The sequence below is a fragment of the Hyaena hyaena genome, unplaced genomic scaffold (genome assembly GCF_003009895.1).
Source record: "Hyaena hyaena isolate Hyena2069 unplaced genomic scaffold, ASM300989v1 scaffold_1363, whole genome shotgun sequence".
Classification (NCBI taxonomy): Eukaryota; Metazoa; Chordata; class Mammalia; order Carnivora; family Hyaenidae; genus Hyaena; species Hyaena hyaena.
This window is the reverse complement of record NW_024081986.1, coordinates 87,294-104,774: the sequence shown is the minus strand read 5'-3', so window position 1 is coordinate 104,774 and position 17,481 is coordinate 87,294. Positions and strand designations below refer to the sequence as shown.

The following is a 17,481-nucleotide window of genomic DNA, read 5'->3' as shown; positions in this document are numbered from 1 at the left end:
CTTAGGAAATTCACGGCTGTGTGGTGGCAAGTGGCTACAGATCTCAAAGCTGAGAGCATGATTTTGGCTCTTGTTTTCAGTTTGCTTGACTGAATAGTTTATTATAACTACAATTTCAAAATTCCTTAGAAACATGAAACAGCCTTTGCCAGGAGTACAACTGCTTTCCATCTAAAATGCCAGCATTTCAGTGTGTCTTGCAACATTTTAATTAGTTTGCTTATGGAACCAAACACACTCATAAAACACTGAAGGCAAAGGAAAGTCTCCTTCACCATAATTACTTTTTGCAAAGGATTACTTACATTTTCATAATTATTCAAGTGTTTTTGTACAGAGAAGTTTACATTTAAAATGGAAAATTATACCTCCATAAAACCCACTGCAAATTGGCAGATTTAATATAAGCATTTTTATTCTCAGGACAATGCACTGTTGATACTCTTGTGGGATCACACACTGGTTGTTTAGATAGATTTGCTGCAGCAACCTGTTAAATTTGAGTTATTGCCAGAAGATTTGTTGTCCTTTAATGTAGCATTCTGTTTTCAAAGAAAGTCCAAGCTGTACACATTATTTGCCAGTTGTTTAAGAAGTTCAGAATTTCTCCATGTGGGCACAATAGGTGTTTCAACTCATAATCTCTCTCTGTTAGAGGGTATAGAGATAGGCTGAGCTGTATAAAAATAAAATAAGAAAAAGACTCAATAAGATTTCTATACCTACATTTGAGTCAATTAGTAGCTTTATATATTCCTTCTAGTATCAGTTTGCCAGACAGTTACTGTGTTTACACAAAGATTATATTTATAGCATATAAATTATATATTAAGTATAAATATAAATCCTAATATTGCCTATTTATATCACAGAATAGAGTAGAAATACACATTAACTCTTAAAATTAATGTTAAGGAGTATAATTGAACAGAAATGAAAATAAAGATCAATTCTAATCTTATTATCCAGAGAAAAGCACAATTAACATTATCAGCTCTTTTTTTTTTTTTTAAATGTTTTTTATTTATTTCTAGGAGAGAGAGAGAGAGATAGCGTGAGCAGGGGAGGGTCAGAGAGAGAGGGAGTCACAGACTGAAACAGGCTCCAGGCTCTGAGCTGGCAGTCAGCACAGAGCCCGACGCGGGGCTCGAACCCACGAACCGCAAGACCATGACCTAAGCGAAAATCGGACGCCTAACCGACTAAGCCACCCAGGCGCCCCTAACATTATCAGCTCTTAAAAGGAATTTAGGTAAGTTTGTGCTCTGCTAATATACAAAATGGAAAATGATTTCTAGTTTTAAATTTGTGAAGAGTTCCTTATTGCTTCCAATGAATCACTGGTGTTGACCAAACCTTTGTGGGATTTAACCATAAAAACTAAGAACCATATCTGTTCTATTGTCAATAGATTCCTAAGGTGACAGAGTAGTTTCATTAGCAATTACAGAATTTTAGCTCAAAGATTCTTTTTTCAAAGAACATAAGCACCCCATGACAGTTATTCATAGATGACACATCCCTACAAACTCTTAAGAAAGATAATTGACGAAAGCCTTTCAAAATAATAGCAGAATTTTGCATCTGCAGTCAGGGTAAAATATACCAGTCTTTATAACATCCCATTTAAGATTTGTCTTCAATTAATGCTGATAAAGAAAAATATAAGTGAGAAATTGTTGTGATCTTGTTCTGTAAAGGTTATACATACACCTTTGCATTAAATCAAGCACACATGTGAGAGTTCTAGGTAGACTAGAAGCAGAAATAAATGCTCAATCAATGGCTGGATATATTCTGTCAGTAGAAACATGGAAATGGCAAAGGTTGTGCCAAATAAGATAGGAAGTTATCAAATGGCTAATTTTGTGTTACCTGGGTCAGCTGAGGCATCTTAATCGTATTAAAATGAGGACAGCACTCAAAAGTAATTATATACTTATAGACTGTGTGGGGTGTGTGTGTGTGTGTGTGTGTGTGTGTGTGTGTGTGTCTTAATGTAAAGAAAACACATTGCCCTAAGGACAACCAGTCCTTCTAAGGATCAAAAGAAAGTGACTTTTGTTACTTGGGATTGTGTAAGATATTTGAAGCATATTTTATCATTTATTCAAATATTTGTTCCAAGTCAAAAGCCCAAAATACCTTTTGCAAGAGAGAATGATCATCATTTGCTTATAATTATCATTTACATGTCTAAAGTGAGAGGTAATCCACAAATTATTGGTTTCCAACAGTTACATCACAACATTGTGTCAGAAAATCTGGACTATATTGCCATGTGATTTTAATTTAGAAAAGGACAAACACATTGAACAATAGTATCCTGAGAGACTGAAGTCCAGAGCAAATCAGGACGATTTGGTCGTGCTCCTGTCCTGTAGGTTGAACCATATGGAATGGCTGATCCACAATCTACAGGAACAGTCGTTACATATGGCGTACCACAATAATGGGATTTTATGAGTTCTGTGACACTGCTTTTCACTTCAATATGATAACATTATTAGTTATCTGTTGCATTGTAACAAATTACCCCCAAATTTAATGGTTTAAAAGAATAAAGATTTATTATGTCACAGTTTCCAGAAGTCAGGAATTTAAAAGGGACTTAGTTGACTGGTTCTAGTTCAAGATCTCTTATGAGATTATAGTCAAGATATTGGCCAGGGCTGCAGTTTTCTGAAAGCTTGATCCAGGGCTGGTGGATCCATTGCAAAGGTGACTTACATGCTGGCACGTTAGTATCAGTTGTTGGCAGAAGGCTTAGTGCCTTGCCACAGTGGCCTGTCTGTAAGGCTGCTTTACTATCCCCACAAGATGGCAGCTGGTTTAACCTAGTGAGAGATTCCAGATCGAAGGAAAAGAGTCACGTGCCTTTTGTGACTAGTCTTGGAAATCAGGAACCATCGTTTCTACCATATTTTATTCATCAGAAATGAATCCCTAAAGAACTTACGAACGTATATCTGAACCACCACAACAGCAATAGTTTGCATGTAAACATATACGATTGATATTCATACAATATTTTCAAAACGAGTTCCTTTGTCCTAAGCTTTGGTATGTATTTTTCCACCCTGGTGCTCTCTTTCTCTGACTACCTATCTCCTCTTCATCTTGAGTCTTCCTGCATACTTTACTCTTCTTTCTTCCTTTTCTCAGTTTATCTATCCGCTGAGGATGAGTACCTAAAAATAGTAGTCGTTATAGGGACCTAAGAAACAATTATTATTGAACTTTCCTTGTTAGAATGTAAAGGTTTTACTGGAGTGTGATAAGAGCTTTATTTTATCTCCCTTTTAAAAAAAAACCTCATAATCACATTTGTAAAGAGCTACTCCAAAAAATATATTACAGGAAAAACTCCTTCTTGTAGGCCAGAGTAAATTGTAGTTCAACTTAGTTACTAATTACCTATCGATTATTGAGGAAGGTGCTGAGTCTCTAGACCTCAGTGTTCCTTATCTCAATGGTAAGATTTCCCCTAAGGTTTTATTTAATAGTAAAAATATTATATGATTATGATTAATAGTGATGTATGGGATTAAGTGTACATAGTATGACAGCATAGAATTTTTTTCTCTTTCTTTTTGATGCAGTTGTATAGAGTAGTGACAAAATACTTCCTGTGCACCATTTTTGTAATGTTGGACCTAGTTCAGAAAATTTTTCAAGCAAATGAATCATCAATGAGCTATCATTAGGTCATAGTGACCATTGAAAAAGAAGATGGGCATGTACTAGAGACTGTCACAACTATTTTCTTTACATTTTATTTTATATTGATTTATTTTAAAGAGAGAGAGAGAGAGAGAGAACGAACAGGAAAGGGACATAGAGAAAGGGAGACACAGAATCCAAAGCAGACTCTGAGGTGTCATCATAGAGACCGACGTGGGGCTCTATCTCATGAACTGTGATATGACCTGAGCTGAAGTTGGATGCTTAACTGACCGATACACCCAGGCACCCAAGTCACATAAATTTTCTATTGCTCTCCATCTCAATATATCTATTGGCTACTGGAGCCGGTGAGCCTGGATTGTTGGAAGTTGTATCCAAAGCAAATAAGATTTTAAAACCTAAAATTTTGATATTAACATGAAGCAAATATGTTTCGTTTTTTCACACATTTCAAATTCCTCTAGGGTATTTTTATAGAATTGAGGTCATTTGTGTAGAAAACATTTGTGGTCACACTGACCTCGTTAAGGTGGGTTTCACATTCCATGTAGCCTCGCTCCCAGGAAGGCTTTTTAAAGTGTTAATTTGCCAATTTGTGATTTTCTTCCCATTACATTTGTGGGGAGCCATCTAGAGACATAATTAGTGGACATGCTTTGTACTTACAAAACAGTAATCGGATAAAAAGGTACATGGAGATTTTTACTAATATCCAGCCTGGTCTTGAGACAAATGTAAAAGCTGATCATAAACATATGATCCACATAAACATATGTGCCAAATCACAGGCAAAAGCTCTAATCTCAGAGAAAATTTAGCAAGATTTTAAATCACAGCAGCACAAATGCATCCTAAAATACGTTTGCCAAAGATGGCATAGTTCCTGGGTTATTTTCTTCTCTTCTCAGGAAAAACAATGCAAAACATGTACCATATTGAAAATACTAAATATCAGCCCGAATTTAAATCCTGGGTTTAATTTATCATAGTAACACACACCACACATATGTTTAGTACTTACTCTTTGATGGGTGCTTGATTAGGAAATATAGATACATAACCAAGTAAGAAATAACCCTGCTGTCAAGGAAATCAGTGTCTAGAATCAAGAAATCCTTATCAAAAGAGTATAAAGGAAAGAAGCGCCAAATAAGTTTGGGATATTTTATGTCTAGAAATGGTGAAAAGCAAATAAACAAACAACAACAAATAAAAAACATACAGAGAAAAAAATAATCTGTTATTTGGCAAGAAGATTGGAAAAAGACTGGAAATACTTTTTTTTTTAAATAAATGTTCATTCCAGTGTAGTTAATATATAGGGTTGTATTAATTTCAGGTGTACAATATAGTGATTCCATAATTCCATATATTATCCAGTTCTCATCAAGATAAGTGTACTTTTCACACTTGGATTTATTATTAGTATATAAATTCAATAGTAGTATGATTATTAATATCTGATATTTCTGATTCTTGCCTTCAACTACATCAACTATCCCTAGGTCTGCTGGATTGCAAGAGGGAGACAAATTGCTGGGACAGTTCGTTTGGTCTCCAGCAGGCTCTACTCTATTCTTTTTTTAAGGACATGCAGAGCTACTGAGTCATCTTTCAGATATACACACATCCTCCCTGCACCTCCTATTAGGTTTATTTTTTTCATATTTTGATATTGTCTCCTGATTAATTCCTTGCATTCTTTGAAAGCCAAAGGCAATCAATGTCCAAATAAACTTTCTTAGCTGTGGGAGAATGAAAATGACTCATCCCTCAGAAATTTAATCTTAATTTTAACTTTAATATACTTAGGCTTTAATTGTTTAGAATATTTTTTAACTGAAGTTTGTCATACATACACAAAATCATACAGATCATAAGTGCACAGTACAGCGGGTTTTCCCAAAGCAGATACACTTGTGTAACCCCTTCTTGAGTAAAGAAGAAGAATACTCACAGCATCCCCAGCAGCTCCGGTAATTAACCCCTCTCTGATAATAATGATCCATTTCACCCATTTTTGAGTTCTATGTAAATGGCACCATGCAGCATGTACTCTTTTGTATATGGTTTCTTTTATATAATATGATGGTTGAATGATTCAATATTTTTGTGCGTAGCAATGGTTCATTTCTCAACACTAAATAGTTTTCTATGATATGAACATCCCAACATGTAGTTATTCATTCTACTGTTGATGGAAATTTTGGAATTATTGTAAGAAATACAGATATGAAACATATAATGCATGTTTTGGGCTCATCTGTTACATAATATGTTTCACGTGCTTCTCTCTGTACTTTCCATCTATTTTGCCTTCTGTGTTATAGTCTAGAAGTTGTGTATTGATCTGTCTTCCAGTTCATTCATCTCTTCAGCTGTGTCCCATTTATCATGCTATGATGCCAAATACAGTACTTTTTAGTTTAAATTTTTCCAATTGATTCTTTTCTTATTTTCTGTTAAAACTTTCTACTTGGTCATCTATTTGCTTACAGTTATTAATCACAGTTCCTTAAAAATTTCATAACTGTATTATTTGTGTCACTTTGTATTGCCTGTTTTTTTTTTTTTCTTCTGGTCTTTTTTCTTAATATCCCAAGAAATTTTGGCTTCACTGTCAATATTATGTGTGAAGAATGTTAGCAATGATTTACCCTATCCCTTGGCACGCCATAAAGAGACACATTACTAAGTCCATTCAGATCCGGAACTAACTTGACACTAGTTTGCAGTCTTGGCATGGTTTAGTCCGCTCTAGCTTTCCTCACATGGTATATCCCCTCCAGAGATCCCAGTTAGAGCCTGGAGTGTTTACTAAGGCCACTCCTTCTCAGAGGTCTTGAATTTTGGTCTCTTGAACATGGTAGAAATGCTGAGAACACCACACGACTCTTTTAGTCATATTTGGTTGCTTTTCACACACTTACTGCTTGGCTCCTTTGCATCATCTCCTGTGTAGCTTAATCAGATAATGACCCAATGAAACAACAGGTCTTGAGTGCCAGTCTCACTTCTGTGAACCTTATTCATCAGTGGAATTTTGGTCAATCAAGTTCTAGATGCTTTGTTGTACCAGAGCTCCAATTCTTGTTTCCCCAAACATATGAAGTTACCAAAAGCTGTTTTGTATTTTAGGATGCTTAGCCACTTCTCTACCCAGCTTAGTCACATCTTGGTGTATGTCAAAAATCAATAAATGTCCAAAAGAGAAAGCCGTTGTGCAGAAAATCTGGCTTACCTCCATAAAATTTCCTTCTCTCCAGGGGCTGGCTCTTCAAAAACGGCTACACAGGCAGCTCTCTCATGCTATATGAAACCTTAATGTAATTCAAAGTGAAAGTTCTAGGCTTGCATTTTTATTTATCCTACATTTTAGAATAAATACTCACATGGTAATAAGATAAAGCATTTAAGACAATACAACATGTGGGAGAAGTGAATTGTCTTCACATTATGGAATTTTAAGGAATTTGGGGAAAATGGATGAGATACTATTTCCTTGCCCATGAGTGAAATAGGTCAAAAGACCAACAATGCCAAAGCAGAAAAACTTAAAATAAATAACCATTACAGTACTTCTAGATTTTGTATTTTTACAGGTGCTTGCTTTGTACAAGTCAAAGGTACAAATTTTCTTCATAAAACCAATGTATAGTACTTTACAAAATTATTTTGCCTTATTTTTCACATACTGTAAACATTTTTATCTGTGAGAATATGTTACTTTAGATTTGTATACATAGTTTTCTGCTCTACAACATGTATACAAACCCAAATATTCACATACATGTGCATGCACACTTATTCTAATAATTCAGAAGTAAACCTTCTAGTTGACACAAATGGGTTTATGTGTGACACTATTAATTTGAGTAATCAGGAAATGAATATAATGAACAGTTTTGATTTTAAAGCATGTGCTATACATTGAATATTTGACCCAGTCCAAGAAATGCTTGAGTAATTAAATTGAAAACCACAAATTCCTCTTTACTAAACTACAGTTCTTCATTTCTCTCACTTGTTAGGAGACACGAAGGTGATGTTAATTCCTTAGCTTTGAAATGCCAATATGCTGTTTGTGCTCCCTACACATTGAGCTTGTTTTCCCAATAAAACACCAGCTTTAGGAAATGTGCCAGGTGTTCAGGGTTGTTTTTCAACTCATTCAAATCAGTAACATAATTCTACCTAAAGTCCTGTACTTTACAATTATTGAATTCATCAAACCCATTGAGGTAGAACTGTACTACTCAATATAGAGGACATATAAAGTGTAACTCTCAATTTCTACTGCTGAATTCTAAATAAGATTAGCACAGTTCACTCTAGAAAGTCAGGTTCCAAGGCAAAGAAAACAGGGAATGATACTTGTTGAATTACTTTCTCCCTTTGCTCAGTCAAAATGCCTGTGTATTGGTTATATATAAATTTCAAACTGACAGAAAAGTTTTAAGGATAGTGCATTGAACTCTTGCATAGACTCATTATTATTTGCATTTTCCCCAAGTGCTTTATTGTAGCCTTTGTATCCTTCCTCCCTTTTTCGTTCCATATTTTTGAGTCTTTTGAGACTTGTTGGAAACATTTTGCTCCATTATTCCTCTATATTTTAGTGTCTCTTTCCTAAGAGCAAGGAACTACCATTCTTACCATAGAATAGTTATCAAAATCAGGAAATTTAACATTGATATAATATTACCAGATCCACAGTTCACATTTGGATTCGTCAAATATTCCAATATTGCCCTGTGTAGCCATTTCTCCTCTTTCCTAATCTGAGATCATACACTACATGTAGTTTTCTTGTTCTTTAGGTTTCTATGGTGAAAAAGCTCTTCAATCTTTATCTCTTCTTGGTATCTGTGAAGAGTATAAGCCAATTATTCTGAGTGTTTCTCAATCTGTATTTCTGACACTATGTATTTGAAAAATATTTGTTTTTTGGGCTTCTTTCTGCATGCCTAGGAAATGTATATCCAGGAAATATATTTATCTTGCTCACTTGGGATTCCTCATCATTAGGACTGTGTCTTGGTACATAATAGGTGTTCAGTAACTGAGTGCTTATGTGGCATGCAGCTTATGCGTATTATTTCAGTAGCTGGCTGTGACTTTGAAATCGAATTATCCTTAAACCTATTTTGCATATGAGGAAACTTAGGATCCAAGACTACTAACCACCAAAGTTACCCTAGCTATTAAGTTGCGGTGCTATGATTAAAAGCAGTGTCTCCCTTGGTCAAAAATATTTTCACTTCAAACTCTTCTCACTTTCATAGTACAGATTTTTTTCATCTTCTGGGCACAGTACTTCCCAATTCTAGTGCCAAATTTGGAATTCATTATGCTGGAAAACTATTAAGGGGTAAGAGTAGCTGTATAGAATGAAATAAACCTAAGCACTGACATTATTTTTATCTGCTCGGTACATGAACACATGCATTTTCCTCAGTTCAGTACCTTCTAATAGAGGTTTCCCAGTCTCATATTGCCAGTCTCCAAATATGGTCTGTAAGAATAGAAATTACCTTTGTTTTTTTGTTGTTGTTTTTTTTTAATTTTTTACAAATAGTTTATTGTCAAATTAGTTTCCACATAACACTCAGTGCTCATCCCCACAAGCGTCCTCCTCCATGCCCATCCCTAGAAATTACCTTTGAATATAAACCAGAATATTCTGTTGCTTCAAAATCTTTGAAATTGGAGATTCCTCTTTTCTTTTTTGGAAGGACAAACTGTGGAGCAAATGCTTAAGAATCCTCTGAAGCAAGTGTTTACAAAAAGCCCTAGGGATATATTTGTGTGTGTGTGTGTGTGTGTTCACTTTGTCATGCATGTAATGATGCCAGCCGCAGGTTTTATTAGATGAAGGAGATGCTAAAAGAGATAGGAAATTATGTTTCATATTTAAAATAACTTTAGCTTAACCAATCTTGATTTTTTTTTTTTTGTATCCTGACTAATCATACTTGGTTCATTCTCTCTTCAAGATTATAAATTGAGTTATAAGTCAAATGGGTTTATAACTTTTAGATTATCATACAAAATTGAATTAGAAGAATTAAACAGGCATGGTGATAATGACTAGCATTTATACATCATTTATTATGTTCCTGCCATTGCATGGAACACTTAGCCTGCAATTCAATGAGTATGGGTTGTTCAGTGAGTATCAGCATCATTGCCAACACCATCATTTTTATTTACACTTTGTTGCTTTTAATGTGTATTTCTGGAATCTTTGGTATACATTTATCTTTAATTACCAAGAGAAGAAATACATAAAGATGTCATAAAGACATCTCTTACGTATTCATTGTATATATCTTAAAGGCAGGTAGTCAGATATATCTTAGAGAAATTATATGACTACCAGGGGCAGCAAATTATTTTTAAAAAATGGGTTAGAAGTAGAGGTCAATGTTTTGATTGCTTTAGATTTCCAAAATGTGGACTCAGGCCAGAAAGTTTTACATAAGTGATAACTGTATTCAGGATCTTAGGTAATAATGATAGTAATTTAGGTAAGGATAGGAAGCAGTGAGTAGAAGAAACAAGAAAACCCCTTTCCCTCCCTATCCTTAACTATTTTTCCACATACTACTATGGCTAGATCATTGATTATAATCTGAAAGACTAGATTGATATTGCTCACCCTCCTTCTGAATGCTGCCTTCACCCTAAATCCAAACATAATGCACTATACACAATATGAACAAATGCCACCACAAATATGGAAATTAACCAGCTAAATATATGATAAACTTGTCCTAAATGGTCACTGCAAAAGGATTATAAGTGGCACATGCCAGTTTGCTCAAGATTTAACATCCTGTAAAGTATATGAACATTTAAATATTTCCAGACAAATCTTATGGAATCTCCTGGGAAAGACCATGTGGCTATTTTTTAATGCTTATTTATTTACTTGAGAGAGAGAGAGACAGGGAGACAGACAGAGAGAGAGAGAGAGAGAGAGAGAGAGAGCGCAGGGGAGAGACAGAGAAACAGGGAGAGAGAGAGATGCCCAAGCAGGCTCTGTGCTGACGGCACAGATATGGGCCTTGAATTCATCAACCTGTGAGATCATAACCTGAGCCAAAATTAAATGTCGACACTCAACTGACTAAGTCACTCAGGCACCCCCACTTTGTTTTTTTAAGTCATGTTAAACTATTGAATAAAAGGTACTGCTTGGAACAAGAGACTGTCATTTAACAAAGAGTTGCCTAAAAATAATTTATAAAGTACAAGTTATAAAGATGATCTTGGAGGAATTGCCTATGTTCAAATAATTAAGGAAATGTGTCATTACTGTATCTCCCTCATACAACCTGTGTTTTGAGTCACAGTGGTGACTCAAAGATGTCTTGCAAAATCAAAATCAGTTTATATTTGCTCAATGAAACATTTTCCAAGTATATATTAATATTCCTTCATCGTGAAACACACTCTCAAAACCACAAAACTATGGGACTATATGATAGGCAAAGAACTTACAACACAAAACGGAAACTGATCATCAGGTACAAAAAAAAAGTTTTTTTCGCAGAGGGCCTGACACCTCACCAGCTAACAAAAGTGGCTGACAGTCAGCATGAATATTGTATCAAATTCCCTTCTGGGAGCTGAATATCTGCATTCTATCTGAAAGAAATAAGTACAATTGCTTCTTGGCCTTTTGGCTAAGATCAAGTGAAAGAAATAAGTACTTCCAAATTCAAGATTCTTACAAAAGAAGTAAGGAACCCAATTTTCTCTACCAAGTATTTAAAATCCAGACCAAACTTTCTGAACCACATGTTGCATATGTCTGAAATCCCTATTTATTATTTACTTCTCTTTATGTCTACCACTAGGATTCTAATCAAATCCATTATCATCACCTTGCAGCACTAATGTCAAACATTTTTATATTGCCCATAATCTGTTCACATTCAATGAGAATGATCTTTCAAAGACACTCATATGACCATATCTTATCCCACTTCACATTCTTTAGTGTCTTCCTATTGCTTTTAAGATTAAGGCCCAGCTCTTTAACCCGGACACCAAGATGCTTTCTGATCTTCCAACATCTCCTTTTGGAGTGATCTCTCTTCCTTATTATTCTCTTCTTTTTAGTCACATTACTCTTAAAATTTCTCATAGGCCCTGTGGTCCTTTTATTTTCATAGTGCTTCCTGCAAATATCCCTCCTTCTTTCAATATTGCTCCCCAGCTAGTCTACCATGCCCTCCCACTAAATAATGGACTTGAAAGCATCCTTCAGAACTAATTTCTCCAAGAGTGGCTTTCCTGTGCCCCAAATAAGGTCAGAAACTCCTGCTATAAACAGTCCTAGCTTTTGACATTTCTACTTTATGGTATTTATCATAATTTCAAAAAATGGATGTGAATAAATGTAAGCCCTTGTTCTATGAATATATGAACATTCTTTGATGCTGAAAGATAACCTGTTTTTATTATTTTAATTATTCAATAGTAATTTTAAAGATGGGTTTTCTTTCCCTCTCCTTATTCAAGTCAATATACTATAGAAATAGAATTTTCCCAAGACTTTGAAACTGTAACCTGAATCACTCCTTTTGTTCATTATTTTCTTTTTTATTTAGCTTGTACTCTATTGTAAGGAAAAGTCTTTGCTACACAGGCTTTGACCTTCCATAGCACACTGATTTGCGGATAGGCTTTTTTTGTGTGTGTATATGTTTGTTTGTTTCTAAATGTTATCCATTGTTTGGAAACTGCAGTTGGTTCACTTCTATAATATTGGGGAATCAGTTATTCATCAATTGAAATATAGGCAATGCAAACTTATAATTTATGTGCCCTACTTTGAAATCTTAGAGATCTATACATATGAAAAACATTAAAATTAAAAAGCAAAATAAAGTCATTTAATTCACCATTGCACATTGTTCCAAGGAAATTCTTCCTGCTTTGCCATAATTTGTTTTCTTGCAATTGAACCAATTCTACAGTTCCTCAGCAGTTATAATTAAACTGGCTTCATTTTTAAAAGGATTTTTGACAAAATACCTATTGGAAACCAAAAAGGGAAGAAAAAAAGATATTGACAAAATTCTTTCCAATCCAATATTCTTCAAGTGTGAAATGAAATTGGCCAAATTGATGACAGAAAAAAAGTTATCCCTTAACTAAGTTCCTATTCATTCATTCATTTAATAACTAATTACCAAGACTTTTTATATGCCACCTATTGCTCTGGAGTCTGTAAACCCCAACTGAATAGGACTGAGAAGGCCTCTGCCCTTTGCAGAGCTTGCCCACCCTGTGCAAGCCATTTCCTCTTTCTGGGTCAGATTATCTAATTTTTCTGGATTGACATAAGCCGTCAGAAGATCTGCCTTCCAGGATCCCCCATTCCAGGCAGCCACAGCCGGCCCCAAACTCCTTTCCCTGCGCCCAGCATAGGGCCAGCCCCCATTTTCCAAGGGATCTGGCTGAGTGACAGAGACCCTTGCATCACACCAAAGGGCTTTGAGTCCTTAAACTCCTGTCACTGGGGTCAGGGTAAGAACGTCAGAGAGTGGTTTCCAGTGCTCTGAAAATATCAAGTTAAAATGAATGACTTGATTGCCTGAGTTCTCAGCCAGGCGGGAAGGAGAGACATTAAAGTGTTGACTCTTTCATCAGAAACGCTATGATATTTTATAATCTTTAGGAGTTATTTTCTTTTATCATTTTGTTCTTACAGATGAAAAACAAAACTTGAGAGAGCAGTGTGTTTCTTTAACTGCATTTAGCATGCTTGTTTGTTTTTGACTATGCATTTTGTCGTATTTGAAGTATACATTTTTTAATCTGTGGGAAGCACTAAACTTCATTCTGATTTGTTAATCTAAATTGATTTCTGATTGATGAAAAGCACAGAAATCTCAAGTGGTTAAAACAGTATTTTTGACCTAGATATCATAGGTTATTGAAATATTGTAAGAGCAGAGTCATTTGTGTAACTGAACTATTAGTTGCAATCACCATAAAAGCAATTTTATTAACTACATGAAATAAAAAATACTGGAAACCTGTATTTTATGCTTCAATTCAAGTAGTTGTTATCTTGTCATGTTGCATTATAAAAAACTCAGGGCTTTAAAAGGGGACATTATAGTTTGTACATTTTCCCCTTATAAAAATATAATACAGTATTTTATTTATCTTCCATGTTTTCCTCCTTTGGATTATTTATAATAAAAATACTGACACATAACTTAAGGAAAAGAAAAAGACAATACTGTAAACATCCATGGTTAATATTTAGCAGATTTTCTGATTGCTAATCCCCAAGCCATTCTGGCTTAGTATTTGTTTGGATTTCTTTTTCAGTTGTAAAACCTTCTGCAGTGGATTTGGAAAAATAGTTTTCCTAGTTATATAACCTGGCAACAGAATTTACTTCTGCCCTAGGATTATATTATAGGTGAAAATGTTCATATTCATTGATGGGGGGCAGTTTTTATTTTCCTTCTTCTTAAATAGTTTATTGTCAAGTTGGTTTCTGTATAACACCCAGTGCTCATCCCAACAAGTGCCCTCTTCCATTCAAGGAGCAATTGTTTTATTTTCTATTAAGTATACAGCTTCTTGTCAGCAACAATAATGAAAAAGCAATACAATACAAGCTCCCATTTATTAATTATATAGTATGTACCCAGCAAGGTGGCACTATATATAAATATTGTCTCATTTGTTCCCACAATAAGCCTATGGAGAAGCATTATTATTTTCATTTTAGAGATGCAAATACTGAGGTTTTAAGATATGAACCTTATACAAAGTCCAAAATCTGAAAGCAGTACAGTTTGAGCTCTTGTTTGACAGCAAAGATCTTATTCCTGACCTCTACCTTCACAATCCAGTGTCCCTACTTACAAAATAAAGGTCTTCTTATGATCAACTAATAAAATGATCTTGCATAAACCAAATTCTTAGGTTGAGATAGAATATGATCTACAGGGCTTAGTTACATTAATTTAAAAATCACTAAGGAGGCAAGGATTTTCAGGGAGGAGAGATAATAAGCCTACATATGTCCATTCCAATCAATTGCAACACTTTTATTAAAACAGGATATCTCCATGGCTACTGTGCTCCCACGAGCTCCTTCTCCTTGTGTGTGTGTGTGTGTGTGTATGTGTATGCATATATGTACGTATATGTGCAAATGTGTTGAGTAGCACTCAGGTGGAATATGGGCAATATAATTGGGCACACCAGGGGTGATCTGGAGAATCAGGGTTCTTACTTAAACATAACTGTTTCATCAAATACTGTATGCTACCTGTATCCTGAAATTGCCAGTCAACCAGTACATTGAATGGGAATAGTGTGTCTACTAATGGGACATTTTATTTTCCAGTAGAGGTGGCCCTGTGGGCTACAGAATAGAGGAATGAAAGGGAAAAAACCAAAGCAAAATATTGGTCAGGCAGAATAAAATACATTGTCAGCTCTTGCACTGTGAGGGAAAAATCAAGGTCGGGGAAATGGCATGGAAATCAGTGGTGGCCAGATGGTTCTATTCAGAGACAAAGAACTGAGGACAAAGCCTGCTATAGCTTCCCAAGTCATGTTGTACACCACTACAGCAATATCTTATTTACATCCATTGGGACCTGGGCACAGTTGTGCCATGTGATATATGGAGATAGAGAAGAGTATAATTTTACTTTTAAGACCTTTGAGTAAGATTGCAGCAGGAAGCTTTTCTTCCTAGAAGAATGACCTTCTTTCACAGAATTGGATGAGAATTATTGTAACCCTTAAGGATACTATTGCTCTCAAGGTGGGAAGATACATGAAGCTTAGTAATGGGATAGGACCTGAGTCTTTGGAACCAGAAAGCAATGAACTTGTCATGGAGTTGCTGCAAGAACAACATCACAAGATAGAAGTAGTATTTTAAGGGAAGAGTATAGTGGGGAACTGCACTTATTGAATTAGGTTACTTGCCAGGTAAAGGAAAACTTAATGTAAAAAGTAATTAGTGTATCAAGCCTAAGGATACAGAATATTCAGAGATAGTACACCTTGAGTAAAGATTCCATTGGATCACCTGTTGAGGAAAGATTGTATATCACAGGAAAAAATATTACCGATTTCTTTCTTTTTGAGGTTGCTTTCACAGAAGGTCTGGAATTGGCCCCTGGAGCTGTGCATCCCTCCTTCTAAAGAAGGCTCATTTCATGTGGATTTTGAGAGACGATGCTTATTATAACACTTTCTCAAATTACCAGAGTCATGAATTAGTGTTATCATTGCACAGGCATATCAGAAAGCAGAAGGTTTCATCACTGTGAGCAGGTTTCTCTGACATACTGATTGCTTTAAATATGTTGCATTGTTGGCCAGGAACTCCCTCTCAATTACTGAAAAAGCTAAATGTAATGGAAAATACTTAATTTTCCCTGGATAACTTCTCAGTTGTCTCCCTTTTAAATGTTTACAGTTAGATCTCTATGGATAGTCAATTTTTCTCTCCTCCTCCACCCAAATTTATCATTTTTAAAGTTGCCTACATCGTGTGTGTGTGTGTGTATGTGTGACTATAATACAATTTAAAAGTGAGCAAGAATATCACATTTGTAAAACAAATATAAAACAAATGCCACATGATAGGGTTGGGCAGAACAAATACAACTTCTTAGGGTAAAATTTGAAACAACTTTATAAAAAATTACCAAGGCAGTCCCCTGCAGCAATTAATTATTAGGAAATTAAATATATTGAATTAGCTTTTATCTTATATCTATAGCTATTTATATACACTCTGCAAGCAAAAGTTTTTATAAAATCTTCTCTAATGGTAATGTTTCATAACTGTATGAGAAATTTAAGGTAATGGATACAATGTCAAATCTATTTCCTCTCAGATCGGGATGGAACAATTAGCCGTTAGTAAGTTAGCAAGTCTAGCTCAATCATCACAGTGTTATCTCAGTATTTTAATAAACTTCTTTTAGAAATATAACTTTTCCTTGCTTTATGTCGTTACCTCTCACCTGTAGTTTGAAAAAAGGTTGAAGAAAATGTTTATTGAAAATAGCTAAACTGAAGGATCTCTGAAGCCAGCATATACTTTGAAACCCTGGGGGAGAAATAGAAGAACCAATGGCCAAATAAAAATATTCTGCATAGATCCTAAATGTTTTTGCATGTGTGCAGCAGTAATTATTAGAAAATCCAAAATTTTCAGACCTGTTGATCTTCTAAGAGCTGCTATAGTATTTTTCTTGAGCCCTAGAAATGTGCTATTTAACTATGACTGTAAACTATTCCTCCCATTCACTTTAACTTATCTATGATAAATAGGCACTAATAAAGGGCTCTGTCATTTAAATAAATGGCATACTTCATCACTTCCTTTTAACACTTTCTACCATCCTTCATATTACCTGCACAGCTGACAAGTAGAAAAATTAAATGCACTGAGTCTCATCTCTGCCTTGTGGTCTGCCTACCATCTGGTAGGTTATCAGTGCCCTGACATCTATGTTTTGGTCTCTTTGTTATTTACTTTAATTCAACAGATTAAAGAAAATTATTAAACCTAATGTCTAATACTTCTTGTTACTACAAATATCAGTGCTAATTGCATTTTTATTATTTTTAATAAGTCCATTTGAATAAGTATCAGAGGTTCAAGTTTGACTTGTTGGTTGTAACTAGACAATGCTTAGACCATAAACTCAAATATTTGCTGTTAGGAATATAAGCAATAATAAATACATAGAGAGGTACTGAGGAATGCCACTGGTCTTGAAT

At 34.9% G+C, this 17,481-nt stretch overlaps 2 long non-coding RNA genes across 2 annotated transcripts in view; one reads left to right on the top strand and one right to left on the bottom strand.

The window, feature by feature from the left end:
- Window positions 1–17,238, top strand: part of LOC120225199 — a 187,200-nt gene extending 169,962 nt beyond the window's left edge. Inside the window, exon 4 of the long non-coding RNA XR_005526765.1 lies at window positions 16,725–17,238. This is a non-coding gene — a long non-coding RNA (uncharacterized LOC120225199). The remainder of the gene's footprint in view (window positions 1–16,724) is intronic.
- On the bottom strand, window positions 394–6,706 carry LOC120225198. Its single transcript, XR_005526764.1, has 2 exons — window positions 6,618–6,706; window positions 394–676 (listed from the first exon to the last, which is right to left on the bottom strand). It is a non-coding gene; the product is annotated as an uncharacterized LOC120225198 (long non-coding RNA).
- Window positions 17,239–17,481: the final 243 nt, after the last annotated feature.